The sequence below is a fragment of the Pezoporus flaviventris genome, unplaced genomic scaffold (genome assembly GCF_033815535.1).
Source record: "Pezoporus flaviventris isolate CSIRO_AGI_PZ_B2104156 unplaced genomic scaffold, CSIRO_AGI_Pfla_v1 ptg000109l, whole genome shotgun sequence".
NCBI classification, from domain to species: domain Eukaryota; kingdom Metazoa; phylum Chordata; class Aves; order Psittaciformes; family Psittacidae; genus Pezoporus; species Pezoporus flaviventris.
Genome location: NW_026892657.1, coordinates 302,630 through 317,417, shown reverse-complemented (window position 1 = coordinate 317,417; position 14,788 = coordinate 302,630).

Sequence of the window (14,788 nt, the reverse complement as noted above, 5' to 3'; positions counted from 1 at the left end):
TGCGCACTGTTGTGGTTTAAGCCCACCTGGTAACTCAGAACCACACAGCTGCTCACTCACTACCCTCCTTTCTTCCCCCCTGCTCCCAGAGGGATAGGGAGGATAACTGCAAGAATGTAAATCCCATGGGTTGAGATACAAAGAGTCCAGTAATTAAAGTATAATACAAAACTACTACTGCTACCACCAATAATAATGATGATAAGGGAAATAACAAGGGGAAAGAATATAAAACTAAAAGGGTAAAGGAAAAGAAACCAATAAACACAAGTGATGAACAATACAGTTGCTCACCACCCACCGACTGATACCCATCCTGACCTGAGCAGTGATCTGGCATTCTGGGTGACTCCCCCCAGTTTCTATACTGGGCATGATGTGCTGTGGTATGGAATACCCCTTTGGCTAGCTTGGGTCAGGTGTCCTGTCTCTGCTTCCTCCCAGCTTCCCGTGCCCCTCCTCACTGGCAGAGCATGAGACTAGAAAAGTCCTCGATCAGAGTAATTATTACTTAGCAACAACTAAAAACATTGGTGTGTTATCAACATTGTTCTCAGACTAAAGTCAAAAACACAGCTCTGCACCAGCTACTAAGAAGGAGAAAGATGACTGCTACAGCTGAACCCAGACATGCACTCAGGGCTTTGCAGCTCTGGCTTGATGGATGCTTGTAGGACCCCGGAGGGGCAAGCAAATGTATTTCACCATTAAACTTATGGTGAGAAGTTGGGGGCAGAGCTGGGGCTCAGAGAAATATGGTGCCTGGAAGGGATTGTTGTGGTCTCCAGTGTAGCCCTAACCTGCCCCCCAGTCTGAGAGGGATATGGTCTACAGCTGGCAAAACACACTAAAATATCACACTAAGTATATGGGGGAATGCAGGAGGTGTGTGAGCGGTCATCTGGGGTGGGAGATGTGCTCTCCTGCACATGAACACAGCACCCAGCATCTCTGCATGTTCCAGGGGTGCTCAGGCATCCTCCTGCATCCTCAGGACACCAAGCATCCCTGCATCCCTGGGATGCTCAGCATCCCTGCACATCCCTGGGGCACCCAGCATCCCTGGGGTGCTCAAGCATCCTCCTGCATCCTCAGGGCACCAAGCATCCCTGGGGTGCTCAGGCATCTCCCTGCATCCCTGGAGCACCCAGCATCCCTACACCCCCAGGGTATCCATCATCCCTGCATCTCTGGAGTGCTCAAGCTTTATCTCCAGGGCATGCAGCATCCCCCAGCAACCCTGCATCTCCCTGGGGCACTCAGCCTTCCCCTTCATCCCCAGGCTATTTCTGGAGCTGAGCTGTGGCCATTGCCTCCCCAAAGATCAGGAAAAGGTTCCCAGCTCCTGCCGTAAAACATCCCAGGGTCATGAGTTCTGCAAATCAAAGCTGGTGGCAGTGCTGTGGGGCTGGGGGAGCAATGTCTCACAGCCTTGGGGTTGCAGAAGGTGGTAAGTGGGAAAGCCAGGCCAGAAAGCCAGGGTGAAACCCCAGCCAATGTTTTACTGGGTCAATGAAAAGTGAAAAAAAGGGTCTACAAAAGTTGTGGTTTACATGCTGTCCTGGGTTCAGCAGTAGCAGTCATTTTTTCTCCTTCTTGGTAGCTGGTGCAGTGCTGTGTTTTTGACTTTCGGCCTGGGAACGGTGCTGATAGCACCAATGTTTTTAGTTACTGCTCAAATGTTTGGTCTGGCCAAGGACTTTCTGAGCCTCATGCTCTGCCAGGGAGGAGGGGAAGCTGGGAGGAAGCAGAGACAGGACACCTGACCCAAACTGACCAAAGAAGTATTCCGTACCACAGCATGTCATGTAACTGAGAGTTACTCGGAAGGGCACGGGCTCTCTTTTGGGTCATACTCATTTCGGCAGGTGATATTCTATTCTCTTCCCTTGTTATTTTCTCTTATCATTATTATCATTGGTGGTAGCAGTAGTGATTTGTGTTATACCTTAGTTACTGGACTGTTCTTATCTCAACCTGTGGGAGTTACATTCTTTCAAATCTTCTCCCCATCCCTCTGGGAGTAGGGGGTGGGGAAGGAAAGAAAGAGGGAGGAAGGGTGGGGAGTGAGTGAACAAGCTGTGTGGCTGGGTTTAAACCACAACATACGCATGTAAGGACTAAGCGATGCAGTCACTGTTTTCCTTTCTAAAGTGAACATGGCTCTCTTGTTTCTGCTTGGAGGCATGAGGACAGGCTGTTCTGTGCAGACACGGCTGGAGGAGTCCCCTGCCCACAGAGCAGCACCCACCTGGGGCTGTGCCTGGGGGCACCATCCCTATAGTCATGCCAACACTGGTGGCATGGTGCCGGGCAGGGTGGCTGGGGTTTGCTTCCTGCAGCATCTTCCCGTGGGCACTGGGGCAAGCTCAGGGTGCTCAGCCAACGCTGCCAACCTCCCTCAGTGTGACATCAGGGTCATCTCCTGGTTCAGGGCCACCTCCACGCATGTGGGATGCTGGCCGGGGGACAGGGTGATGTACCCTGCAACAGCGTGGTGCGATGCTCACTAGGCCCTGGCCTTTCCCATCCATCCTGGCCATCACAGGATGGGGAGAGTGGTAAGAACTGGCCTGTTCCCATCATTTGACACCACTGCTCCCTGCCAGCAGCATATTTCCCTGCTGAAGTCAGAGCTTCCCAGCAAAACACCCGGTTCCTGCCAAGCACCATTCCACAAACATTTCCTATTTGGGATGTATGAGCCCACTGCATGCTGCATCCTCAGCCATGATGCTGTCCCCAGGGTGGCATGGGCTGAATGCACATGCATGTGCATGGCCAGCAGCATGGGTGAATGCACACGTGTGCATAGCTGGCGGTGTGGTTGAATGCACATGTGTGTGCATAGCTGGAGGAGCCCCAGTGAAGGTTGGAGCATTGTATCCTCAATTGTATTGAGAATACAATTGCTCACCGCCCACCGACCAATACCCAGCCCGACCCAAGCAGAGATCTGGGCCTTCCGGATAACTCCCCCCAGTTTCTATACTGGGCATGACGTGCTGTGGTATGGAATACCCCTTTGGCTAGTTTGGGTCATGTGTCCTGTCTCTGCTTCCTCTCGGCTACCTGTGCCCCTCCTCCCTGGCAGAGCATGAGACTGAAGAAGTCCTTGATCAGAGTAAGCATTACTTAGCAACAACTAAAACCATCGGTGTTATCAGCGTTGTTCCCAGGTTGAAAGTCAAAAACACAGCACTGCACCAGTGTCCTGGGTTCAGCAGTAGCAGCCATTTTTTCTCCTTCTTAGTAGCTGGTGCAGCGCTGTGTTTTTGACTTTCAGCATGGGAACAGCGCTGATAACACTGATGGTTTTAGTTACTGCTCAAATGTTTAGTCTGACCAAGAACTTTGTGAGTCTCATGCTCTGCCAGGGAGGAGGGGAAGCCGGGAGGAAGCAAAGAGAGGACACCTGACCCAAGCTAGCCAAAGAGGTATTCCATACCACAGCATGTCATGCCCGGGATGTAACTGGGAGTTACCTGTGTTATAAAAATTTAGCCTTGGCCGTGATCTGATTTAATTATTTTATTACAATTGATTAATATCAAGAGGCAATAAGCAAGCAGCGCTGGGTGCGTGGGGAGTCTCCGCTCCGCCAACAACGCACACCAGGGTTTTTGGGGTCCAGTCTCTTATACTTCTCGGTCCAGGGTTTCAGTTCCTGGGTTTGAGTTTCAGCCAATCCTGTTGTCTTCTTTGTCCGAAACGCGATGTGGCTCCTTTTCATTTGTTTCTGTCCCGTTGCTGGGGTCTTCTCTCCAGGTGAAGAAACATACTGAAACTTCTCGGCAATACATTAACAGGAAAATGTCTATCACAAGCTTAACCACGATCTTAGACCCGTATATTTCATTCCTTATATGGTTACTTGTTTAGTGCATAGGTTTCACCACATCCCGTAACAGGATGTGTCTCCTTGGTTACCTATCCCCCCTTAAAGCATTCAAGCAGCTAAACAAATCTAAAAGCGTTCCTTATGGTTTTAACAGTCTAAATGATTAAAGAGGGGACTAAGTTATTCCCTCGTTTCTTCTTCTTTCTCATCATCGCTTTGACAGAAATATCCATCATAGTCATGAGCATTATTACACATCTCACACATGGTATAATGATCACAGGGGACATAGTACAATAGTGACCAGCACTCCCAAGTTCCTGACACGAATCGTTCTGGCATTTCTTACAATTCCCCCATTTGTTTTTTTGGAACTCATTGATTCGTGTCCTGGCTTCTAATTTCATAATGGCTTTTCGAGCTGCAGATAATATTGGAGTCTCCCTTGTTTTGAACACCATCAATGAATGGGTTTCCCCCTGATTGGTTTTCTCAGATTCCAATGGTATAGCAGTGAATTGCATATTTTGAACAACTGTCTGTATCAATTTAGTAAAACACGGAATTACACATGGGATGATCAACAGTCCTCCAATTATTCCCAATATCACTATTCCAATTTTAGTCATCCAATCTCCATTGAAAAATTGTCCCCAAGATCCTAATCATAGAATCATAGAATAGTTAGGGTTGGAAAGGACCTTAAGATCCCTGGGAAACTCATTCCAGTGCCTCACCACCCTCACAGTAAAGAATTTTCTGGTGGCTGAACTGGAACTAGACTGACAAGGGACCTGGGGAATCTACCCTAGTAGTTCCACTGGTTAAATTAAAACAGTGGAATTTTAGTGGATACAGGAGCAACTTATTCGGCGTTAATTCGGAGGGAAAAGAATTTGTTACAGATGTAACCCTCCAATATTGATTCCATTCCAGGTTTGTACTGGAACATGGGCTATCTTTTTCATTTCTCTTACTAATTCATTTATGGCTTTTCCTTCATCGTCTATTTCTAGACAGCAATTACTAAGGTTAAATTTTCCACAGACTCCTCCTTCTTGAGCTAACAGATAATCTAGAGCTAGGCGATTCTGATATATTGCAGTTCTCATTTTTGTATTTTGCTTTGCAACCAATCCTAGTGCATTTCCATTTTTATTTACTACTATTTCCACAACAGCTTGCAGCCTTATAATTCTATTCAGCGTATATATATGGGGGTTCTGTATCCCCAAGACCCATCTTCAGCCCAAGTGGCTGGATCATAATATGAAATTATTCGTTCAGGTGGCCATTCATTGTCCTTCTAATTACCGATTTGCAATTCCCTTTTGTGTCGTTTTCTCCTTAGCTCATTTGTTTCTGTGTATACTGGAATCCCTAATCGTTCCCCTTTGCCTATGGGTAATAAAAAGAAACTAGGTCTGATTGTTCCCAGTATACATGATCCTGTCCAATTTTGAGGTAAAAATGCAAAGGCTATTTTACCACAAATCCAATAATGTCCATCTGGGGCAGGCCACCCATTTGGTATATTAGTTCCATTAGTCCAGTTATTGAATTTCTGATTCATTTCTATAGGATTCCCCCATTTCTCCCAGTTTTTCTTTGTTTTGTTCCATATATAGCCTCCTTCACAAAGTAAATTTCCTACTGGTCTTCCACCATTTTCTAAGTTTTGCCAACAACTTCTCCCTACTATATTTGTTTGTAAAACCCGTTGTTGTTGCCTGTTATTCCTTTCTCGATTTTTCCAAATCGCAGAATTGCTTATATTACTTTCCTGTGCTTCCCAGGGCCATCTTTCCCCCTGGTTAGTTCCTCCACAGACACAGCAGTCGGTTACATTCAACACTTTGGCTATATTTTCGGTGAGATTTACAAAGATTTTTAGCAACTGTGGGAATTTCGTATTGGACTCCTGTTTCCATTTCATGATAAAATGAATTGAATAATAAATGATGTTGGATCGATTCTCTAATGCTCTCTTTAAATATAATTTGAATCATATGGGCCAGTGCCTGAAGCCCATATGAAAATCCCAAACTCTTTGATGTTTTGCTTTTTCCATTTTCCTATATGTAAAGTTAAATTGAGTGGAGAACATTCATTTGGTCCACAGTCCGGTTTAGCAGGAATATTTCAAATTGAAGCTTCTAAATTTGGATAACGGTATTCATAACCCCAATTTGCGGTGGACCAACCTACACAAGCCCATCCATAATCACAGTGGGAAGTACACGTAACTCCGTCCATTTTTTTAGTTCCCAGACACATATATTTTTCTAAGGTGCCGTAGTATCTTCTCCATCCTATATCTCCACACCCTGTATAAGATCTGAACAGGGTTAAAGGGGGGTTCTTTATTGCTTCACAAACATCAAAAATTATAGATACGGAGGAGTTAAGATGGGGAAACTTATTACTAGTACCAAGCAATTTGCCTAATTTATTTCTCCCGGATCGAAAATTTATTCCTCCTGTTCTTAGTTCAACCCAATATAGATAGGGAAGTTCTTTTGGATCAAAACAATCCTATTCTCCTTTTCTTTGCAAAGTTTATACTGAGTTTGGTTGAATACACAATTGCCAATTATTGTTCCTTTGCGTTCATACAGGGTGTGATAGACTAGTGCTTGAGAGGTTACTCTCCCTCGTCGGGTTGTGGTAATGCATTTGTCACAGTTGTCGTTTTTATTAGCCGTGGCATTTGTCCATATGGGCCCGAGCAGAGCCACCACCAAAAGAGGTCCGGTTAGGATCATAGTGCTCAGCGGTCACAGCCCCAGGGGTTGCAGCCCTGGGCAGACCCTTTTCAGCTGCAGCACCGATTCCCTCCGGTCTTGCCCTCTCTGGCAGGTTAGAGGGATATTTCCCGTCGGCTATTACGACAATAATATCTGACCCACAACAGCTGTTCCAACGGGGTTGTAGTTTCACACCGAATGCAAAAGAACTGTAATTGATTTCTCAAAAATTGTTCTTGATCTCCTCTACAAGTAATAATATATTTTGAGCAATTGGGACACCTTGCCCTAATATACAGATTACAATGTTTACATATAGGACATGGACTGGTATTGGCTCTTATTCTATTATCTATTGAAATGATTTCAGTTATGCCTACTTTTCCCATATCATATTTACAGGAGTCATTATGAATTCCCTCAGTTATTCAGTTAAGTCTTCTTGAGGGTTAGCTCAGTGCCTCCAGGTTCAGTCACGGCTTTCCATTCTCCTATGGGTCCTTTCACTCGTGATGCGTGTGTCCACCCCTTTTCAGCAGTTCTTATTGCCGTTTCTGTGGTTAAAAGAACAAGAAATGGTCCTTCCCAATGAGGGGACAAACTTTCTTCTTTCCAGCTTTTTATTAATACTTTGTCCTCCGGTTGAATTTTATGTATTGAAAATTCTAAGGGAGTGCTTTGTGCTAGCATTCCTCTGGCCCTGAGTTCTTGCATGTTCTTATTTAAAATGGTGATATAACGTTGAATAGTAGCATCCTCTAACTTGGGATGATCAATTGGTAATCCTTGAGTATAGGGCATCCCATATAACATCTCAAAAGGCGAAATTCCGGTAATTGAATTTGGCATAGTTCTAATATTTAATAAGGCCAGAGGAAGGCATTTGATCATTTTAGTTTCGATCATTAATTTGGTAATTGATGTTTCAAAGTTTGATTCATTCTTTCTACTCTTCCAGAACTTTGGGGATGCCAAGGGGTGTGATACTCCCATTGTATTCCCAAAGCAGTTATAACACTTTTAAGGACTTTAGAGGTAAAATGGGATCCCTGGTCCCAATCTATTACTTCAATCATTCCATACCTAGGAATGATGTTTTCGAGTAATTGTTTTGCCACTACCTGAGCGGTCGCCCTAGCAGTGGGTATGGCTTCAACCCAATGTGTTAATTGATCTATTATTACTAGCAGATATTTATACCGTCCTACTTTTGGTAGTTAGGTAAAATCAATCTGTATCCTTTCAAAGGGTTGGTGGGCCAAAGGTCTTCCCCCTTTTGGAGCTTGTCTCATTTGGTTTTTGTTAACTTTCTGACAAGTTAGACACCCTTGTGTTTCTTGTTTGGCTATTTCAAAAATCCCTATACATCCATAAAATTTTAAAAATTGATCAGTAAGTGCTCTCGTTCCCCAATGTGTTTGTTGATGTAATCTATGTAATATTCTTCTAGCATAACTTTTAGGTAACATTTCTCTCCCATCAGGTAATACCCATTTATTGTCTTCTAATTTAGCTCCTAATCTTTCATATTCTTTTATCTCCTTTTGAGAATATACCTTTGGGTCATCGACCTGCTTTTCCTTCTCTTCTATATACTCACTAGTTGTCAGAGTTAATAGAGCCGCCCGTTTTGCTTCTTCATCTGCTAAATTATTCCCTCTGGTTCTGAATTGTAATCCCTTTTGATGTCCTCTAACATGAGTTACAGCTCTTGCTTCAGGTTCCCTTATAGCTTGTAATATTTGTTTTATTAATTCCTCATGCACTAATCCTTTTCCCTGGGTATTTATCAAACCTCTTTCCTCCCATATTTTACCAAAGGTGTGCACGATTCCAAAAGCATATTTAGAGTCTGTAAAGATGGTCCCCTTTTTGTTCCGTAATCTCTTTAATGCTCTTAACAAAGCATATAATTTGCAGGCTTGTGCTGACCAGCTAGGGTTCAATGGGCCCGATTCTATTATTTTCCATTTTATTCCATCTACAATTGCATACCCTGATTTTCTTTTCCCCTCGATTACTTGTGAGGATCCATCCACAAACAACTTTTCCCCTTCTTCTAACTCTTCTTCCTCTAGATCTGGTCTGATTTTTATTTGCAGTTCTATCACATCTATACAGTCATGAGTGGATACTTCTCCCGATTCTCCAAATAAGAATTGTGCTGGATTTTGAGCTATTGTAGATCGTAATTCCAAATCGGGAGAATGGACTAAAATAGTGTCATGTTTTAATATTCTATTGTCTGTGAGCCATTTGTCTGCTTTTTGTTGGTGGATTCCCTGAATGTCGTGTGGGGTATAGACCACTAGGGATCCTCCAAAGGTCACTTTTCTAGCCTCTTGGATTAATAAAGCCACCGCTACTATTGCCCGTAGACACGTTGGCCAGCCTTTACTTACAGGGTCCAACAATTCTGAGAAATATCCAACGGGCTTTTTACTTCCTGCCCAATCTTGGGTTAATACCCCATATGCAGTATGATTACTCGTATCTACAAATAGTTGAAATAGTTTATTTAAATCCGGAAGGTTTAATACAGGAGCTCTCACTAAAGTATCTTTAATGTGTTGGAATTTTTCCTCATCCTCTGGGGACCACTTTACTATATTTAGTGTGAGTTTTTCATATAAAAATTTTACTTTCTCACTAAATCCTTCTATCCACTGTCTACAATATCCTAATAATCCCAGTAACTGTCGAATCTCCCTCTTTCTCCTTGGGGCAGGTAGGGCTGTAATTCCTGCCACCCGATCTGGGTCTAGTTTCTTTTTCCCTTTACTGATCCAGTGTCCCAAATATTTCACCTCCGGTTCTGTAAATTGCAATTTGGATTTTGAAAGTTTCAATCCCTTTTTCCCAAGAAAATTCAGTAGACTTATAGTGTTTTCTCTGACTTCGTCCTCCGATGATCCAGCTATCAGTAAATCATCTGCTTATTGTAGGAGTTTTGCATTGCCTTCAGTTTTGAAGGACGTTAACAAATTCTCCAAAGCTTGTCCAAATAAATTTGGTGATTCAGTAAAGCCCTGGGGTAATACTGTCCACCTTAATTGCTGTTTTCTACCTGTCTCCGGATCTTCCCATTCAAAGGCAAAATAATCTCTACTTTCTTCAGCTAAAAGACAGGCCCAGAAAGCGTCTTTTAAATCAATTACACTGTACCAGGTGTGCTCTGGTGATACCTGATTCAATAAGGTGTATGGATTTGCCACCACAGGAAACCGGGTAACAGTTCTCTGATTAACTGCTCTTAAATCTTGAACTAACCGACAAACTCCCATCGGGTTTCCTGACCGGGAGAATCGGAGTATTATGTGGTGACATGCAGGGTTCTAAAGTTCCTTTTTTGCATCAAATCTTCAATTATTGGTTTCAATCCCTTCCTTCCCTCTAAAGAAATCGGATATTGTCTGACCCTAATGGGTTCTTTTGGATTCGTTATTTCTACTTTCAGTGGTTCAATATCTAATTTTCCTATTTCCCCTTTATTATGACAAATTTCCGAATTTATACGCTCCTCATCCTTCTTTGTTAATTGATATAAGTTTACCATATTTTCTCCCTTCTCCACCCCCAAATTTATTCCTAACTTTATAATTAAATCTCGTCCCAATAGGTTGTTCCCTGCTTCTTCCACCAACAAAAAATCTCCTATACAAATTTTCTTTTCAGATTCAATTTCCACATTTTTGATAACGGGAACCTTAAAAGGTTCTCCTTTTGCTCCCACTACTAGAGCGGTATCTTTACTTATTTGGCATCCTCTAGGTACACACTGGACCGTAGATCTTTCTGCCCCAGTATCAACTAAAAACGTTATTTCTTCTCCCTGGGGACCTATCTTTAAATTTATCAAGGGCTCAGGTGATGCTCTTGTCCCCAGAATGTATAGCCCCTGACACCCCTATTCTTCCTCTTTAAACATTTTCTCATCTCGCATCCGCTTCCTACAATCTTTCTTAAGGTGTCCTTTTTTTCCCACAATAATAACACTCTGGTATTTCCCCAGAAATGGTCTTAATCTTTTCCCTTGGTTCTGTCTGTCTTCTTTCTCAATACCCGGGTTTCGAAACCTTGGGTACGGGTCTAGGTTGTTCTCGCCTCCGAGTTTCTCGTATCGCTGCTACAAATATTTTTGCTTTTGCTTCCTGTTTTTCTTCATCTCTCCGTACGTAAACTTTCTGAGCTTCTCTTAACAATTCCTGGAGCCCACGATCTTGCCAATTGTCTAGTTTTTCTAATTTCTTTCTAATATCCCCCCAGGACCGTGCCACAAATTGGGTTCTTAAAAGGGCTTCCCCTACCGGGGAAGCTGGATCCACACCGGAATACATTTGTAACGTTTTTCTTAGCCTTTCTAACCAATCAGTAGGGGACTCATCTTTTTCCTGATGTTCACTAAAGGCTTTATTAATATTCTGTCCCCTCGGAACTGCCTCTCTGATTCCTTGGATAACAATTTCTCTCAAATTCATCATATTTTGTCTCTGTTGGTCATTTTGGTTATTCCAATTGGGATTCTGATTAGGCCAGTTTTGTTCTCAGGGGGGACCCTGTTGATGTTGTCTCTCCCAGATTGGCATTCCGGCTTGTCTGATCATAGATCTTTCTTCTACGGTAAATAATATTCCCAATATCTACTGCATTTCCTCCCAAGTATAAATATTAGGTCCTAAAAACTGGTCTAGTTGTTCAGAGACCCCTTAAGGGTCATCTAACAACCGACCCATTTCTTTTTTAAAGGTTCTTACATCTCCCGTGTTTAACGGTACTGCTACAAATCCAGTTCCTCCCCTATTTCCTCCCATCGGGACCTCTCGGAGGGGTACTAAAGTTACCCTCTCTCCTATTTCCTCCTGAGGATTCTCGCTTTCTTGGATTTTTGTTTTACTTCTGGTACAACTAGAGGGAGGGGAAGATGGGGGAGCCGACAGAACAGGAACGGGTGGTATTGGAGGATAAATACCTCATTCATTTCCCGGGTCCTGTCCCTGGTAAGGGGGTGGTATAGGGGGTAAATTATCTAACGGCTCCCATGATGGTTTACTTGGTTTGTTCCCCTTTTTCTTTTCTTTCAAGGGAAACAACAAGACCGTTATAGATGATCCCTTCCACAATGCTGCATAATCACTTTCCTCCTGATTAAAAGGTACTTTGCCATTCACATATAAATTTAGAGCCTGACATATCCAATCATCAAAAGACCCAAATATTGGCCAATATAAATGGTCAGGCCGAATTTCTTCTCTAGTCCACACTTCCATACAGTAATGGATTATTTTTCCTTACTTTTTCCTTTCTGGGATGGCCAAGAATCCCAGTACTTAAGCATCATCCCCAAGGGACTGTCTGGGGGTATATCTGGTAATTAGCTCCCAGCCTTATTCCTGGGGCTTCTCCATGGACCCCGAACCCCAGGACCTCTCCATGGGCCCCTTCCTGGGTTAGAGCTATGACTGTTACTCTGACCCATTTCCTGCCGGGTGTGTTTTCTCTCAATCAACCACAATCGCTTCCCTCCTTCAGCGGCCAAGTCCTTTGCGGGAGATTGGAAACGCGCTTAGAAGAGGTCCACACTCGCTTCACAAATACTAATATCCTGACCCGTGCCTTCACAGATTCAGAATACTTGGTTCGTGTCTCATCACACACTCCTTCTCTTCACCGACCGGTTTCCTTACTGAAACCACGGTTAGAGGATAACCACGCAACTTTGTTGCGTATCACACACACACACACACATGCACACCGTCTCGTCGATGACTGGTTTCCTTACTGAAACCACGGTTAGAGGATAACCACGCAACTTTGTTGTGCTTCACACACCGGCCTCCCACCCAAACGAACGATACTTACAGTCTGCTGTTCCCGTCCGGATCTTCGTGCACAAGAATTACGGGTAATTTACACTGCAGTTTTCAGGGAGCTTGAATTCCTTGGTTATTGCCTCTCTGTTCGTTGATCTCATGAGACTGCCCAGGACTACAGTCCCCAAGCCACAATTTGTGGGGGCGCCCCTCATAAGAGCTATAGTCCCAAACAGTCACAGAGATCACGTCAGGGTCACCAATTTTGTTATAAAAATTTAGACTTGGCCATGATCTGATTTAATTATTACAATTGATTAAGATCAAGAGGCAATAAGCAAGCAACGCTGGGTGCGTGGGGAGTCTGCTCCGCCAACAGCGCACACCGGGGCTTTTGGGGTCCAGTCTCTTATACTTCCCGGTCCAGGGTTTCAGTACCTGGGTTTGAGTTTCAGCCAATCCCGTTGTCTTCTTTGTCCGAAACGCGATGTGGCTCCTTTTCATTTGTTTCTGTCCCGTTGCTGGGGTCTTCTCTCCAGGAGAAGAAACATACTGAAACTTCTCGGCAATACATTAACAGGAAAATGTCTATCACAAGCTTAACCACGATCTTAGACCCGTATATTTCATTCCTTGTATGGTTACTTGTTTAGTGCATAGGTTTCACCACATCCCGTAACAGGATGCGTCTCCTTGGTTACCTATCCCCCCTTAAAGCATTCAAGCAGCTAAACAAAGCTAAAAGCGTTCCTTATTGTTTTAACATAATTAAAGCGCTCCTTATTGTTGTAACCTATACATCCCATCCCACATGCTAGTTGGGTGCCTGGCTCTAAAGCTTCAGATGTGTCCTGGGTTCAGCAGTAGCAGTCTTTTTTCTCCTTCTTACTAGCTGGTGCAGTGCTGTGCTTGACTTTCAGACTGGGAACAACGCTGATAACACACCGATGTTTTTAGATGTTGCTAAGTAATGTTTACTCTGACCAAGGACTTTCTGAGTCTCATGTTCTGCCAGGGAGGAGGGGAAGCCGGGAGGAAGCAGAGACAGGACATCTGACCCAAACAAGCCAAAGAAGTATTCCATACCACAGAACGTCATGCCCAGTATATATACTGGGGGCAGTTACCCGGAAGGGTTAGATCACAGCTCGGGTCGGGCGGGGCATCGATCGGTAGGTGGTGAGTGGTTGTATTCTCTTCCCTTGTTATTTCCCTTATCATTAATATTACTGGTGGTAGCAGTAGTAGTGGTTTGTGTTATGCTGTAGTTACTGGACGGCTCTTATCTCAACCCATGGGAGATACATTCTTTCAATTCTCTTCCCCATCCCTCTGGGAGAGGGGGGAGGAAGGAGGGGGGGATTGAGCGAGTGGCTGCATGGTTCTGAGATAGCGGCTGGGCTTAAACCACGACAGTTCTTTGTGGCGCCCAACATGGGGCACGAAGGGTTGAGATAACAACAGATGTGAGCAGAGTGTCTCTAATCGTATTTGTGATAAGCATTCATTGTTTTGGATTAATAGTCACTCGTCACAATGCTGATTTATTGGTTCTCAGAGTTCTTGCACTTGATCTCACAGTTTCAGCATGTCGCACCTTAGTTAGAGCCAGTATTTGCTGGTTTAGTGCTTATCAGCTGGGGGGCCTGGCCTAAGGTTCTTGTTTCGCTGTACTTCATGGTAATGACTTGTAATACAATAGACTCACTGATCATGAAACTAGGCTGGCTTGCGCTCCCAGTGTGGTCAACACGTCTATACTTTTGAAGGCATATAATGGAATATTTCAGCAATTACACCTTTTTTTTCCCTTCTCTGGTTGTCAGCCTGTGAAGGAGACATTCCCTTACGCCCCCCGCTCCCCCACCAGACTATTCACAGCATCATTTGAGAGTTCTGAAGGTTTTGAATGGCCTTTGGGTACCCTTGAGACCCACCTGCTGATTGTGATGGGGATCACCATGTTGGCACATATACAGAGTGTGTTTTAACCACGGACATACCATCCTGAGAACGGCCCATTTCGTCTGACCTTGAAAGTTAAGCAGGTTTGGGTTTGGGTCTGGTCTAGGGTTAGATGACGATATAGGAGGACCAAAAGATTTTCCCCGAGGCTGGACAGTGAGACAAGGGGGCACAAAATCACAAAATGGAATATAGAAACCTCTCAAATTAGTTTTAAGTAATGTTAAGTTTGATGGCTTTGTAACAGTAGCAATGGAAAATTACTGAGGTGCGTGATACACAGAAGAAAAAGCAGAGTACAGCTAGAGATCATACTGAGAATTGTCATAAGATAAATGTTATAGTTGATACAGTTTAAGAAAAACATTCTAGAACAGGACACAGGGTAAGGAGTATCTGGGAACTGCAGGGGTCCAGGATGGGCT